The 16,883-nt window shown below is 43.3% G+C and overlaps 1 long non-coding RNA gene across 1 annotated transcript; it reads right to left on the bottom strand.

Annotated features, from left to right (window-relative positions):
* Window positions 1-6,277: 6,277 nt before the first annotated feature.
* LOC134223696 (uncharacterized) lies at window positions 6,278-15,651 on the bottom strand. The gene is made up of 4 exons (XR_009982676.1): window positions 15,481-15,651; window positions 14,475-14,931; window positions 14,358-14,412; window positions 6,278-6,619 (listed from the first exon to the last, which is right to left on the bottom strand). It is a non-coding gene; the product is annotated as an uncharacterized LOC134223696 (long non-coding RNA).
* Between the last annotated feature and the right edge of the window lie 1,232 nt (window positions 15,652-16,883).

Below are 16,883 nucleotides of genomic sequence, written 5' to 3'. Positions count from 1 at the left end.
ACTCCCTCCTTCGGAAATTCGTGTTCCTGCATTTCCCAGTCAACACCAAATCGTATATGATGCAACATAAGATGCTAAAGTGGAGACGATATACGTACATGTTGTATGGGGAAGTGCCTATATCGCCTCCACTAGCATCTTATACGGCATCATATACGATCTTGTGTTGACTGGGTAGTTGCCACAGCAGGTCCCGATAGATTGTAACATATGCAGCTTTGAAGCCGATAAATAGATGATGGTATACGCCGAAAACCTAGTCTGAGGAAGAGCGTTCTCCAATAAATCCTGCCTGGTACTGATACTGGTACTGGTCGGCATGACCAATTCTTGCTGCAGATCGAAAATCTTTCAAATATACGCAGAAATAAGACCATTTCCGTGGAAACATCACGGGATTGGTAATAAACCCTGGACAGATGTCACTTTCGCATAACACCCGGAACCTGTTACAGTCTTACAGTCCTCATAATGAATCTTTCATATAGCTAATTTATTTATCGTCTTGGAAATGAAATTCGACACCCGTATATGCATGGTACTAGATCCCGGGCAGAAGCCTTGAGCAAAATAACAAAGCATTATATTAACTTGATTGATATAAGAGATAAAAGAACAGACAACAATATCAAAAATTTAAACCGAAATATCATTTCAATATAAAGATGTGTTATGAATAAGAACAAGCCAATATTGCCACATGATATTGATTACTTCTTACAAATAGCATAACTTGATCCCCTCATGATATGTTGGTACAAAATATTGATATGCAAACCTATGCTTATTTGAATTTCCAAAAAATTTGGCAAATCTCAACCTTTTTGCCTAACCCCATGTATAATGTTTTTATAGTGTATGGATCGTGAAGGTTGTAGCCAAACCTTTTAATAGATCCTAACATATTATAAGCTTTGTTTATAATAGTATTGTGATGGTCAATAAACGATAGTTTAGAGTCTATAATAAAGTGACTAGACGTCCCGCGTTTCGCAAGATAGTCCCGCATTTTCACTATTTGTTCCGCGCTGAAAAGTGTCCCGCGAAATGTCCCGCATTTCACTTATTTTAAGAAAATGTCTCGCGAAAAACAGAAAAATAAAATAAAAGCAGTCATTCGGCAAAACAGTCCTTAATAACTTATTTAATTTGGACCATTTATTATATTAATTTGTAAGCCTATATTATAGACTAGTTTATTTGTGGACGCAGTAGCGCCCGTGGCAATTTTTTTTTCAATGTAAACGGTTCATTAATTTCATGCATTAAAAAAATCAAAATTTTCAACGTCTGTTGTCTATGATTTTTTTCATCAAATGCTGCAGCATGTCTGGTTGTTTAAGGTTGTCACAGGTTTTGTTTTCTGCATCTGATAGTCAAAAAGAATTGAAGTGTCAAATATTTTATTTTTTGTGGGAATATCCCCGCGTGCTGTGTCTGGTTGGCTAGTCACCGGACAGACAAACAGGGCTATTATATATAGTATTAGAAGTGTCTCATAAGTCAATCCTAGTTAAGTCCTTAGCGTCGCGAGAAACGAGAAAAAAAATTTAATCGACATTGGATACCACTAAAAGATTTATATCAAGTTGAAGGTTCGAACCTATGGAAATATGCTTATTCTTCTTATTTTTCTTCATTGGCATTACATCCCCCATTGGGACACTGCCGCTTCACAGCAATGTTCGTCATCCACTATCACAGTTATTAAATGCGAGGTTTCTAAGTCAATTTACCATTTCTACATTCGTATATCACGAGGCCAACACGATAATACTTTTATGCCCAGGGAAGTCGAGACAATTTCCAAACCGAAGATGAATATTCTGAATATTCAAAATTCTAAACCAATTTTTTTTCTATCACAGAATCAACGATAGTTTTTTAAATAACTTTTGAGACCCAATACATATTATTGTTTATCTCTGAGCCATAAAATAATATAAACCAGATTTTATATCTGATTGTCAAAACAAAAATGTCTCCAATATTGGAATGGGTGAGACAATAACAGCTTTGTTCATTGAAAGCTTTTAAATTGCATTCGCTTCGGAACTGGTTTCTAACGTTCTTTCAGTTGAACGCAAGCTCGATGAGTTTAAAGTGGCCCGTGTTTTCTTGCTTATTATTCAAGCTTATTAATAAAATAAATTGAATAATACAAAAATTATAATATTGCTTTTTGCATTGAAACTTTTCGTTTCGTTGTTGAAGACAATGACATTTGTCTTCAGCGACTGCTTCCCCGATAGACCTTTTATACATGTTTTTCACTCATACATGAGCAATACTGTCAAAACTTGCATTTCAAGACAAAATTTTCAAAACGACTTATCTGCTTTTGTAAACAAAGATTCAAACGACGATTTGACGAATCTGATAGCTCTCCCACGCAAACCAATACCATCAATAGTTAGGTGAAGGATTCCGCTACCTGTTCATGGTGTTGGTTTGCGTGGGAGAGCTATCAGATTCGTCAAATCGTCGTTTGAATCTTTGTTTACAAAAGCAGATAAGTCGTTTTGAAAATTTTGTCTTGATTTGACAATGGAAAATTCAGCTAAAAGCTCTATTTTTTGACATCGGTGCCAAGATTTTTTTATGTACAGGTTATCCGACTTGTCAATATCCCCAACTCAGCCATCTTGGATTTTTGTATGGAATTTATGCTCGTTTGTTTACGTTTTGCACTGAAAATGTATGTTTCCCCCCCGCGCTGGTTATTCACATCTATTGACGAAGTCGGATAACCTGTACATAAAAAAAATCTTGATCGGTGCACTCCAACCCCGTGGCAAGAGATGCTTCTCAGCGTAGCGAACATCTTCATGAATATGTCCAGCATACATTTTGAAAAGTACTTCTTCCGAATCGTCTATTTATAAGCAACTAGATTTTATCCACAATATTGGTGGCTACACATATTTAATTTGATCGAAAATAATACCAGCTATTATGGGCATTTAAATATAATCCTAAAACATTTTTCCGCACACCATTTATTTCATTTCAATTTCACTAATGAATGTTGTTCGATTTGCATCCCCGGACCATTTTAACTGTGATGCTCACCACAGTATAAACAATAATAATATCTTTTGTTTAATTCGGAGCGGGAGAACAAGTTACGATATATGATTTCATGTAGCGTTCGATTTCACCTGTCGATTCACTCCAATTCGTAAGTTTATTATATTTTATCATCAAATAACATAATTCCCATGGTCAAAGATGTAATTCTTGCAAATTATTTTGAAAACAATTTTCAGATTTAACCAAAACAAATAGTAAACAAAACACATGTTGTTTATTTTCGTACAATAACAACGGCCGGTAATGAGCTACCGTCCGTGGACATGGTGGCTATTGTCAAACCCCTTGTGATAGTAGGGGGGTGGTGCACTCACGCAAACAATTGACATTAATTGTCAAAAATCATTGTTACCAACTTTATAACTTTCCCCTTGTCGCCGAGTCTTGCGCTGAGTGCTCGGCGCGGAAACCCATAGGTGGGAATAAAATTTTGGGATTTATGCGCAATAAACCATCTGTCAGTTTGCGAGGGAAGATAAACATAACAGAAAAGAAACTAGAAATAGCTCAACGTAGTTGATTTTTGTTGAAAAAAAAATCTGGAGCAAGTTACACCAAGCTGTAGGACAACGTTTTGATCCTCGGAGAATTTGGCCTTCCTCCAGCGAAGCACTTGGTCCTTTGAAATACCGAAAAACAATTCGGTATTGGTTTTAACCCCAATATCAATGAAAACAAGCGGCAGTTTTAATCTGTTGGAGTGGCGTTTCACTCAAGAAGGTACATACATGCCTTCTTTGATGATTTTCGCATGGATTACTTAGAAATTTTAACTTCCTTGGCAAGTTTTCTACTGGAACGCATCAGGTTGCGAGAAACCTCATTCGGCGTCTTCTGGGCGAGCAACAAACTAGTAGTCACTACTTTTTCGTACCTTTTTCAAAATTACAATTAAGGTCACTCCTGACGGAATCCAATCTTCAAAGTACTCGCGTTTTCAAGAGCACACCATTCGATACGGAAGCAACGCACAACTGTCATTTTTATTTTTTCAGCTTTGCTGCTGAAAAAATAAAAATGACAGTTGTGCGTTGCTTCCGTATCGAATGGTGTGCCCTTGAAAACGCGAGTACTTTGAAAATTGGATTCCATCAGGAGTGACTTTAACAATTACAAGCTCTCGGTGCGACATTTGAAAGTAAACATAAACAAATATACGTTCAACAGTAATTAGTCACTAGCTACTCAAATTAACCCAATATTCAAGTTTAAACATTTTCGCATTATTTTATGCCGCACCCTGTACAAGTCGTTTACAAACAAAATAAACAGTAGCGGACCTAAATGGGAGCCTTGTGGGACTCGCGATGTGGTATGAAAAGGTATAGATTATTTTCCTTTGAACCTAACTATTAGATTGCGACTGTCAGATACGCTTCAAGCCATTTAAGGAGCCCAGACTGGAATCCCATTTTTTTTTCAGTTTAAAAAGAAGTATTGGTATCGATCAAACGCTTCACTAAAATCCGTATATAAAACATCACCATGATTTTCTATGTTCAAGAGAATAATTCTCGCTTAATTTTTCAAAAGGTCCTAAGTAACATTTTTTTCATGAATTAATTTGAGTACTGCAATCAAAAGCTTTCATGTTTTTCTGTTGATTGCGCTATTCAAATTAAATCATGAAAAAAATGTTACTTAGGTCCTTTTGAAAAGTTAAGCGAGAATTCACAAATTCCAGCAAGTTCGTAGCTTTCGAGCGACATTTAAAGAATCCGTGCTGCATTTCAGTAGGGTTAGACACCCAGGAATCCCGCATAGAAAAAAACCATTTCGCTTATTATACAGATTATAAACTCATTTTAATACACACAGTTAATATTCACGTTGCTGTTCATTTACATTAAGACCATAAATGCTTTTTAGTATTGGATTATTAACTACATCATTTGCACAACAATACATATGGTTAAAGTTCAGAGAACAGTTGATGAATGATTCTATATAATCCGTCTATCAATTTTTTTGACATTTTCCATTCCGTGCACCGTATGTTTTTGTTTAAAAAAAAAGTTCAGTTCAAATAATCCGTGTAGTGTGAGATTTTAACCGAATGCTGTTCGTCGCAGCAGAGTCTCAGCCAAGCCGGCAGCAGCAGTTCCAGCTCTAGTTCCTGTCTCGATAGCACTTCCTCGCAGCTGCTGAAGACCACCAAACTGCTGGCCAATTTCAACTGGTGCACGGATGTGGTAAGCAAACAGCAGGAGGATGGTGGCGGCAGAAGCAGTGGAAGCGGAAGCAGCACCACCGTGATCGGGGAAGGCAATGGGAATTCCGGCAGTGCCGTTCGGGGTATCGGTAGCGTGGAGAATGTGTCGATCAAGGAATTCGTGCCGGTCACATTAAGTTACACACCCCCGCATGGTAGCAATAAATCCATTGGGAATTGCAGCAGTGCCGGCATCGCGACCAACAACTCCAGCAAACACCATCACCTGATTGCATCTTCTAGCCAAGCCTCAGGGGGCTCCTGGGAAGCAGTGCTAATGGTGGCAGTTTGAACATGAACGGAGGCAGCGGTCTCGATGGCCACACCGTGGTGCTCTCGGATTTGGACTCGAGCGACGATAATCATCTGAGCTTCAGCAAAAATGTAACCGAAATATTCGACTACGATTGTGATTACGATAAGGAAGAGGAGTTCAGCTGCCGTAGCAGCATCGACCAGTGCCACCAGCGCCACCAGCTCATGCACTTCCGGTGGGACAAATGCGGCTGGTTCCACTGCAGTTCTGTCGTCTGGTTCAAACGTACCGGCCAATACTTGCAGCGGTAGCAACAATAGCATTAGCAGCAGCAAAAATCGCGTTTCGTTCGATGCCAACACACAGCAAAAAATGTTGTTGAATATTACATCGAAATCGCTGCAACCCGGTGAATCCGTCTGATGTTGAATATTACACAGCGCGACGTACTCAAGAGCTTGCTGTGTAATAAACAAAAGCGATGTGATTTTTTTCGATGTAATAATAAGACGATGTAATCGAAGCGATGTAAATTAATGTGATGTAAACCCGTCCGAAATGTATTATACTGATTTAATTATTTTGATAATAAAATTTTCATAGGGAGGAATATTCGGTTTTTATTCTTTATTTATTGAAATTGCATCTAAAAATAAAATTTTATGGTTCTCATTTTTATTTTATTTTGCATACAATTTCTACAGAATTATGTTCGTTTATGTTTATGCTCACGATTCATGCCCACAAATTGGGTTATTTTTATACAGCTGAAGCGGCATACATCCAACATAGCATTGTTCGCCTATTGGAGGCCGTAATGCCTATCATATATAGTAATGATTTGTTGTCCTGATCGAGCCATCCGTGTAATTGGTGAGGGAAATAGCAGCCGGGTGCAGCATGTCGTCTTGAATATAACCTTCCGATCTTGTGAAATGACATGGCGAAAGGTGCGGCTACGTAATCGAAACTACCCGACTGGTTTCAGATGAATCACCACCGGGGAAAGAACATCAACGAGCGGCACGGAACTCGGTTTTTCTAGACGACGTCATAGACTGAAAACAGATATTTGCAATGATAAAATTATTTTTGGAATGATTCATTTAACATGTTATTCTACGAAAGAACATAAGACCCGATAAGACCATCACTGATGATTCATCAGAAAGGGAAGAAGTTCACGAGAAGAACCTCCGCAAATTACGAATTATAACTTTCTAGGATTCTGGGAAGCGAACCCTTTTGTGATTCCGAAGCGAATCCTTCTGCGATTCCTTCTGGGTTTTTGAAAGGAATTCCTTCTGGGTTTCTGATGCGAATCCTTCACAGATTCGGTAGCGAGTCCTTGTGGGATTCGGAAGTGAATCCTTCTGGGATTCTGAAACAAATCCTTCAGAGTTTCCGAAACGAATCCTTCTGAGATTCTGAAAGGATCCCTTCTGGGATAATGAAACGAATTCGTCTGGGATTCAGAAGCTGGATTTGGAAACAATTGCTTCTGGGTTTTCAAAGTGAATCCTTCTGAGATTCCAAAGCAAATTCTTCTGGGATGCGGAAAGGGATTTTGAATTGATTTGTTGAATTACAAAGGGAATTCTGTTTAGATTTCAAAGTGAATTGGAAATCCTTTTCGGATTCCGAAGGATTTTTTTTCGGGATTCCGGAGGGATCCTTTTGAGATTTTGATGAAAGTTTTTATGGGACTTCGAAGGGAATTCTTTTGAGATTCATTTGGGATTCCTCCAGGCTTTCTTCTGGAAAAGCGAAAGGAATATTTTTGAAATTCCAAAGTGAATTTATCTTAGATTCGGCAGCGAAAGACACCGACGGAAATCGTTCGAGATCCCGATGGGCATCCTTTCGAAGTAAATCGTTTTAAGATTCCGAAGAGAATCCTTTAGGGATTCCGAATGGATTTTTTTTGGGATTCTGACTGGAATCTTTCTCGGACTCTGAAGGGAAATCTTTTCGGATTTTGGGGGTTCCAAAAGTAATTCTTTTAAGATTCCGAAGAAAGTCTTTACGGGACTCCGAAAGGCATCTTTTTGAGATCTAAAAGGGATTCATCTGGAATGTATCTTTTTTGTTTTTTTTTCTTCCTAAACAATGGAGGGGGAATCTGCTCAACAGACATCCTGGGTTGTCCAGGAAGTGCGGGGTTAGGGATCACCTCCAGCAGCAAACGAGGGAGGCAGGACTACATCCCCGACCCGCTAAACCGTTTCCATTGCCGCCAAGCCCATAGTCCCTTCGGTACAACCAGAAAGTAATGCTTCAAAGGGGGGCCAGTGCACAACGCACCCTCGAGGTTAGCTGCGTGTCCTTGCAGCATCGAACATCGTAACTCGCTTTTTTAGAAGAACACCATGGTATCGTGCCAGCGCGTTGCCGGCTTTCTAGGTGGCCTTACCACGCCCTATGTCCTCGGAAGGTGGGAAGGGTCGACTTCGCGCCTGCTTCCCTCTGCACGACTGGTATCAAGAATGATGATGCCGCGTGCACCCCAAATTGACCTTTCTGCGATAGGGCCTATTGGCCAGCACACAGAGGGACTTGCCGACGCGGTGCCTACGCCTGCCCCAGCCTTCACGAGGACCCCTTTCCGTCCTCGGGCTCGAAACCCGCCCGGTTGACCGACGCCGCGAAAGCGACGATACCATCCCAAGCAACCAGAAGTTCAGATTTTACTTAAATTTACTCTTAACCGAACTAATTGGTTCACTATGGTTCACATCAAGTTCCAAGCATCCTTAACGAAACTTTAAAGTTCACTTTAACGCTCCCACCATACGAAAAATTACTTAAAATGAGAGCTGATTAAGCCAGTATAGCCCTTCTTATCCGAACTTCTGGTTGCTTGGGATGTTGTTCTTCGCGCGGTCACTTGTTCGATAAAAGGATCGAGTTCGACCACAGAGCATGACCACCGGTATGACCCATGAAGCCGACTCCGATCTCTTGGACCACCTCTTATTTGCGCCTGAACTAGCCATCCTTGAGTCCACGCGCCACCTTCTGTGTAGCTTCGAGACGATTTGGGCGATAGCCGATAAAACGGCGTTCCAGCCAACTTCATCTTTACACATCCTCCGAACTAGGTTGTCCGGGGTAGTGTCCAGACCACATGTGGCAAGCATGTGGTCACGCATTGCGCGAAAACGTGGGCACACGAACAACACGTGTTCCGCCGTTTCCTCTAAACCTGCGCACACCAAACACTCGGGCGAGGCCGAGCAAGCCAGCTGCGTTACCTGCACTGTGATTTTGCAGCACGCTTAAACGCCGGGCACATCGAACCCCCCATGGGATGCTTGCTGTTCACAGCTTTGCTGGAACAAATCAAACAATTGGGAGGGTTCGTGCAGCATTGTGCCTTATGTCCCTCCAATCCGCAGCGTCGGCAGAGATTGCTTCTGTCAGGGCCTTTGCAGTCCAATTGCTTGTGCCCTGTTTCCAGGCACAAACTTCGGGTTGCTCGTATATGCCCACAGGGCACACTGACCATCCCACCTTGACGCTCCTTAACTTGACTACCTTGGAGGCGTCCGCTGCAGATAGCCGAACCAAAGCTACCTGCGTCCCTGCCGGACCTTTCCGTAGCCGAACGGGTGCGGTGGGCGTCTCCACTTCACACTGTCGCCGCAGTGCCGTGACGAGCTCTTCGACTTCGGTGATCTCGTCCAGGTCTTTAACCCTTAGATTCACCTCCGTCGTGAGTGCCCTCACCTTAACCGTCTCGCCTAGGACTTCCTCCGCCAACTTCTTGTAGGCGGCGCCCTTTTGCGAGACGCCCCGCTTCAGCTCGAGGATCATCTCGCCCATCCGGGTACGTCTTATTCGACGTACGTCGGCGCCGAGTTCACCGAGCTTGATGTCACTCCTCATCGCCTTCAAGACGTCCGAGTACTTAGCCTCGTCCGCCGTGATGACTAGGGCATCGCCCCTGGAGCGATTGGCGCCTACCCTAGACTTCTTGCTACCCTCATTCACCTGGGCCTTCTTTTCGGCCCTTGACGTCTTCGGTTTCCTCTTGTTCTTGACCAGGGTCCAGGAGGCGTCATCCCCCTCTATTTCCCTGGTCTGGTGCGGCTGAGAGCTCTCAGCCTGCCGTAACCCCTTACCACCGTCCTTCCTGGGTGGACGGACCTTTCCAGGTCCTTCCTCCCCCGGTTTTGGAGATACCTGGCCGGGGTTCAGCTTCCCAGCCCCACTACCCTTGTTCGGGGTAGTAACCCTCCGCGTTTTGGAGCGGCCCCCACGGAGCTCATCCCCTGGAGACTGTCTCCCCCGTTTTTGTGTCTGCTCCGTTGGAGCAGTCACCCCCGACGTACCCGCAAATACTTGAGCCTCAGTCTGGGTAGACTTTGGTACCACCGTCTTCGCTGGCACGCTGGCCTTCGGTCGATTCGACCTTGCCCGAGTCCGCGAATCCTTGGGCCTCAGTCTGGGTAGACCTCGACTCCACTCCACGACTCCGTGAAATCGGGTTTACACTTGGCCGTCCCGACCGCCCTCTCCAGCTTGGCGTCCAGCATCGACTTTCGAAGTTTCTGCAAGCTCCTCTTGAGGTCCTTACTGATATTATGCTTCGATGACGCAAAGTCGATGATGGCGTCCAGCTGTTCCGTCGCCACCTCGAAGGCCGAAAGCCCATCGCGTTTGCGGTTCATCGCCTCCACAAGCCATGGGCCGTCAATAACCCCTACCGGCGTTTTTTTAGCCGAGATGAAGGTTAAGCGACCCACGCTGGCGCTGCACACTGAGCTGCCGACTATTGCCTCTGGCCTCCTAGCCGGAGACCTGAACAACCCACCTCTTGCGAAGGGGTTGTCGCCTACACTACTACCACTAATTAAAGAATTGGTTTTCCATTTTGGTCCCACGAGTTGCTCGGGAAAAGAGGTACACCACGCCAGAGCCCAGCATGACGCGGTAAGAGACAATTACTGTGGAGGGTGCCCAGGTACCCCACAGGCTCCGTTAAAGTCCTAGCTTATTATTTCACCCCCCCTGGCCATGCATCCCCTCGGCACGGGTCGCTTGACGCCTTGGGATTAGGGGTTAGGGACGATGGTCCAGGTCTAACTCGCAGTGGCCATTGGGAGGGGTCGTCAAGCCCTTGGACAAAGTCCCTGCTGCTGGAATGTATCTGGAAAAGACGAAAGGAATCCTCTCGGGATTCCGAAGGGAATCTTCTCGGGATTCCGAAGGGAATCCTCTCGGGATTCCGAAGGGAATTCTCTCGGGATCCCGAAGGGAATCCTCTCGGGATTCCGAAGGTAATCCTTTCGGGATTCCAAAGGAAATCTTCCAGGGTTTAGGAGGGAGAGAGAAAGGCAAAAACTAAAATCGCATCGCATGTATTTCAACTACGGCATGCACAAATGGGTTATATTATGTGCAGGTTGAGGATAAAAGGCCGGTTCTTCAACTTCAGCATAATCAACGTCCATAGCCGACACTCCTGAAGCACTGATGATGATAAGGACGCATTCTACGCGCAGCTGGAACGTGAGTACGACAGCTGCCCACGCCACGACGTCAAAATCATCATAGGAGATTTGAACGCTCAGGTTGGCCAAGAGGAGGAGTTTAGACCAACTATTGGGAAGTTCAGCGCTCACCGGCTGACGAACGAAAACGGCCTACGACTAATTGATTTCGCCGCCTCCAAGAATATGGCCATTCGCAGCACCTACTTCCAACACAGCCTCGCGTATCGGTACCTGGAGATCACCACTGCAGACAGAATCACAAATCGATCACGTTCTGATTGATGGACGGCACTTCTCCGACATTATCGACGTCAGGACATATCGTGGCGCTAACATCGACACTGACCACTATCCGGGATGGTTAAACGGTTCAACTGCGCCCAAAACAGTTAAAGCAGCCATTAACGACGCAGCGGAGAACAACGTCAGGTATGTGGGACGAAGTCGACGGAGCGATTGGTTCGACGAAGAGTGCAGACAAATTCTGGAACAAAATGACGCAGCGCGGGCGGTCGCGCTGCAGCAAGGTACCCGGCAGAACGTGGAACGTTATAGACGGAAGCAGAGACATCAGGCCCACCTTTTCAGAAAAAAACGCCGCCTGGAAGAAGCGGAGTGCGAGGAGATGGAACTGCTGTGCCGTTCTCAAGAAACACGCAATTTCTATCAAAAGCCTAACGCATCCCGCAAAGGCTTCGTGCCGCGTGCAGGGATAAGGATGGGAGCATCTTGACGGACGGAACGTGTGAGGATCAAAAGGTGGAAGAGCACTACAAAGAACATTTAAATGGTGCTGAGAAAACATGCAGTGAAAGTCAAGGCAGCGGATGAAATGAATACGTCAGTTCAGCGGACGATGGAACCAACCAGCCACCATCTTGAGGGAAGTTAAGGATGCGATCTAACAGCTAAAGATCAATAAAGCAGCTGGTAAGGATGGTATCGGAGCTGAGCTCATGAAGATGGGCCTGGAAAAGCTGGCCACTTACCTGCACAAACTGATAATCAGAATCTGGGAAACTGAACAGCTACCGGAGGAGTGGAATGAAGGGGTTATATGCCCCATCTACAAGAAAGGCGACAAGCTGGAGTGTGAGAACTTTCGAGCGATCACCATCCTTAATGCGCCCACAAGCATGTATTTTGTCTTCGATGCGTTCACCACCAGTCTAACTTTTGTTGCTTCACGTTTCAAGCGGGTGTGGAGAAACCGAGCGCGATAGGGCCCGCCTGGGAAGCAGTGTTATGGGGATACCTTCGAGATGGTCGAGGAATTCGTCTACCTTCGATCCTTGCTAACGGCTGATAACAATGTTAGTCGTGGAATACGAAGGCGCATAATCTGTGAAGTCGGGCCTACTACAGGCTCCAGAAGAAACTGCGGTCAAAAAAGATTCACAGCCGCACCAAATGTGTCATGTACAAGGCACTGATAAGACCGGTAGTACTCTACGGACATGAAACTTGGAAGACTTGCAAGTACTCGGAGTATTCGAGAGACCGGTGCTTAGGACCATCTTTGGCGGCGTGCAAGAAGACGGTGTGTGGCGGCGAAGAATGAACCACGAGCTCGCCCAGCTCTACGGCAAACCCAGTATCCAGAAGGTAGCTAAAGCCGGAAAGGTACGATGGGCATGACATGTCGCAATAATGCCGGACAGCAACCCTGCAAAGATGGTGTTCGCTTCCGATCCGACAGGTACGAGACGGCGTGGAGCACAGCGAGCAAGGTGGGCAAATCAGGTGCAAAACAACTTGGCGAGCGTGGGGCGCATTCGAGGATGCGGCCTAGAACCGTGCATTGTGGCGTCAAATTGTTGATTCAGTGTTATCTGTCTAGATGTAAACTAAATAAATGAAATCATGGCAGGAAATCGTTCATACGTTGGACTCCGCAAAACGCTCCGTTCGAATAGACTATCTACAAAACGCTTATTCCACCGGTCCAAGTGGAAATTTTGAAAATTTTTCAATGGTTTTTATAGAATACTTTGGAGAATTTTCTGCCCAACATAAAAGAATTTCCTGGTGAAATCCATGATAGTTTAAGCCGTAGTTCAGAATATTACCTACTTCAGGGAAAATCTTGCAAAAAAACGGAAAAATCCTAAAAAAAATCAAACAAGTCGCACAAAGGTGCTATATTAATCGTTTACCACAAAATATATTCATACCTCGCTGTCTGATAGAAAATCATGAAAAACGAGCCGTCAAATGACTGGTTCTGGCGCTTAAACTGAATTGTCCCCTTCTACAGATTCCTCTGGGGCAATCGGTTGGTCCCAGAAATGGTCAGTATCGTTATTTAATGGTCCATTTTATAATCATACTTTGCTTCCTGATAGAAAAAAAAAACATGAAACCATGAATTTGATTTGGTGCAAAAACTGAAATGTCCCCTTCTACAGGTTCCCCGGAGGCAATCTGTAGGTTCTGGAAGCGGTAAAAATCGTCAATGATCCATTTTATATTCATACTTTACTTTGTGATAGAAAATCATGAAAAAGAACCATCGAATGACTAGTTGTGGCGCTGAAACTAAAAAGGTTCTACAGGTTCCCCGGGGGCGCCCCAGCGACACCAGAATCCGTCTTTTTGATTGGTTTTTCATTCTTGGCGTATCAGAAGGCTTTTGGAATAAAATAATTATGCAAGATCGGTCTAAAAGCTTGATTCAAACAAATTTGTGGTCTGACCCTAGTTAAAACTATCGATCGGACCGATTCTGAATAAATTGGCATTATCTCATTTTATTCTGATGCCAAAATATGGTTCCAACCAGCAAAAGAGCCCTACTTTATTTGTGGTTTGCAGAAATCGCTCTCAATAGATAATGAACAACGATAACAGAGAGGAAACACCTTCTTCGAATCATAACCAATCATGCAAACATCAAATGAAGTAATACACACGTCTATTGAGTGCACGCCGCGTTCAAGCAAGGTACCCAGCATCAAATGGAGTAATACATACGTAGACGTGTGCATGAGTACATTTGATGCTGGGTACCTTGCGTGAACGCGGCGTGCACGCAGCTTAAAAAACGCTACGTGGGCATCGGCCCTAAATGGGATGGTACTAACTCGTCTTATGACAATTGAAGACATTCCATTTCAATCTATTCAGAATCCCATAACGAATCCGTTTCAACACTTAACAGGTTCCGTTCGGAGTCCCAACAATATTCCGTTCGGATGCCAAAAGTATTTTCTTTGGTTTAGGTTTTAGTAGGGATTATGAGGAAATGCCTACCCGCTACAATTATTTTGTCGACTGTTTTTGTTTTCAAAACACTCACCTAACAATAAAGAAGTGCTTGCCGATTGAGTTCCAGCATTATCAAAGAGCTGATTCTGAAATGCAAATTAAACGAAAATTTATTCCTATACGTTATTTTGGTTTTGTTTTGGCTCACCTGTAAATAAGCACAGCGATTATGTGAAGAACGTTAAATCTTTGCGGAGGACATCCAACTATGCGGGAAAGTTAGTGGTTGTTGATCCTTAAAAATAGATCCGATTCCTTTACCTCGCAAATGTCCATGATCCTGTTGAGAAAGCGATGCTCTTCCTCCGTAGATCCGGTTTCCGTTGTAGTCATGGGGCTAGACTTTTTAAATTGTCCCCGCAAAAACGTCTTTTTCCGGATAGGAATTAGTAGTTCATAGATCGTGCAAGCTTTCTCCTTCCTCCACACAGCTGAGTAACAAATGGCGCTTACTACGCATGTTGTCGTATAGAACTCAGGATTGCGTTCCGGAAAAATATTATCATTGATGATTTGATAGGCTTTCGATCAAAGACTTTGCTTCGATTGCACCTGATTGCACGATCTGCCTCCGATGAAAATGTCGAATATCGCTCGACACAAAACTGAAAAAGAATACAGGCATTTGAATAATACGATTAAACATAATTCTAGACATAATTATAAGCAGTGTTGTCCTACACTCAAGGCAAAAAATTCTGCTCTTTGATTTTACTCTATCTAAACGATTTTATAGTCTCAACTAAGTAAGTTCAACTAATAGAAGGATATTTGAATTTTCTAAATGTCATGACAAACTGTCAGAAAAATGCACTTCAGAGCCACAGGAGCGCGCGCGCTGAAAATACACTCCAGTGAAAACACTCCAGTGTATTTTCAGTGCGCGCGCTCCTGTGGCTCTGGAGTGCATTTTTTTGACAGTTTGCCATGACATTTAGAAAATTCAAATATCCTTCTATTAGTTGAACTTACTTAGTTGAGACTATAAAATCGTTTAGATAGAGTAAAATCAAAGAGCAGAATTTTTTGCCTTGAGTGTAGGACAACACTGATTATAAGATATCTTTCGGGAATCAATAATGAACCGAAGGAAAATAATCGTAATGGCCTTGTGAATAAAATACTTCATCCAACAAAAAGTACATTAAACTTACCTTTAACGAAGCGATTTGGTTCATTATTATTCTGCAATAAAGATGAATATTAATGACACACTATAATTAGTTTTAATTTTGTTTTATTATTGCTAAACTTCGAATAAAAGTCAATAATTAATGCCAATAATGCCAGAGCAGCTGCTAATTTTTACTGGCGAATGAAATATGGCGGCGTAGTGATCTGGAGTTCGGCGACGTCAAAGCTCGGCAGTGTTGCGGGATTTAAAAATGCATTATTATCGAATGCGATAAAACATACAATCTGTGTAATTTTACACAAATAAATTAGAATCATTTGGTTGCATTTGATTCTATGTAAAATTTACGTAATATATGATGTGAAAATTAAACAAGCACTACGTAATAATGAAAAGATATTTCGTTCCTGTGTAATTTGTGGCCGATGTGATACAACATAAAAATGATGTAATTTTGCATCAGACTTTTGCGTTTACATAGCAATAAAATTACATCAGCATGTATTACGTCGAAGCAAATTACAATTCTTTTTGCTGTGCATAAGTGATTTCCTGCGAGTTCCTCCTATTAGAGACTTCGATATGGGTGGAAGCGGCCTGCTGAAAACCCGAAGGTCCAACAGTCTTACCACGACGGCGAGCAGTGTATGCGGACTTTCGGTTGGCGAGCTGCATTAGCAAAAGCATTACAACGAATATTTATCAGCGGAAAATCTAACTAACTTGCAGCTTCTGCAGAATAAACCGAGGAGTTTCTCCTTAATCATGGACAGTCCTCGTTCGTCGTTAACATCCCGTGGGTCGGAAACAGGGCTCGACGATTTTAAGCAGCATCAGATGATAAAAATGTACGGATCTCCAAATATTGGCATGTCGAGTATAGCTCACTGGTCGAAGAGTTTGCGACTGCACGTATACGTATGGTTGTTCTCAAACCTGACGTTCGAGCAGATGATGGAAATGACGGAAGAATATTTGGCGAATTTAGGCTTTACGAAGGGGGCTAGACATAAGCTGATGCTGTGCATTCATAAGCTTAAGGAACGGTACAGTGTGCTACTGCGAATGAAATGATTAATGGTAAGTTTGATTAAATGGCATATATTATTCTCTTGCTGATTATTCATTGCTGCGCAATTTTGCTTACAGTCTCTCGCTGGCACTCGGACGATGATCAGCTGCCCCTAACATGGGGAACAGATGCTGTTGTGAGCCGCTTCTAACATGGAGAACAGACGCTCGTTCAGATTTGCACCCAAGAGAGGAGCAAACTCACTTCCACGTTCCCTGTCATAGTACAACCATAGTTCCCACCGGGGTTGGTTACCCGATGCTAGAGAAGGTTGATCGTACCCCGGCCAGCACCACGGGGAGGTAGGGATAGGCGTTGCTGGGAAAAAGGCTGAGAACCGTGAGATGGAG

Source organism: Armigeres subalbatus, chromosome 3 (genome assembly GCF_024139115.2).
Source record: "Armigeres subalbatus isolate Guangzhou_Male chromosome 3, GZ_Asu_2, whole genome shotgun sequence".
NCBI lineage: Eukaryota > Metazoa > Arthropoda > Insecta > Diptera > Culicidae > Armigeres > Armigeres subalbatus.
This window is presented reverse-complemented; position numbering and strand designations above follow the sequence as displayed.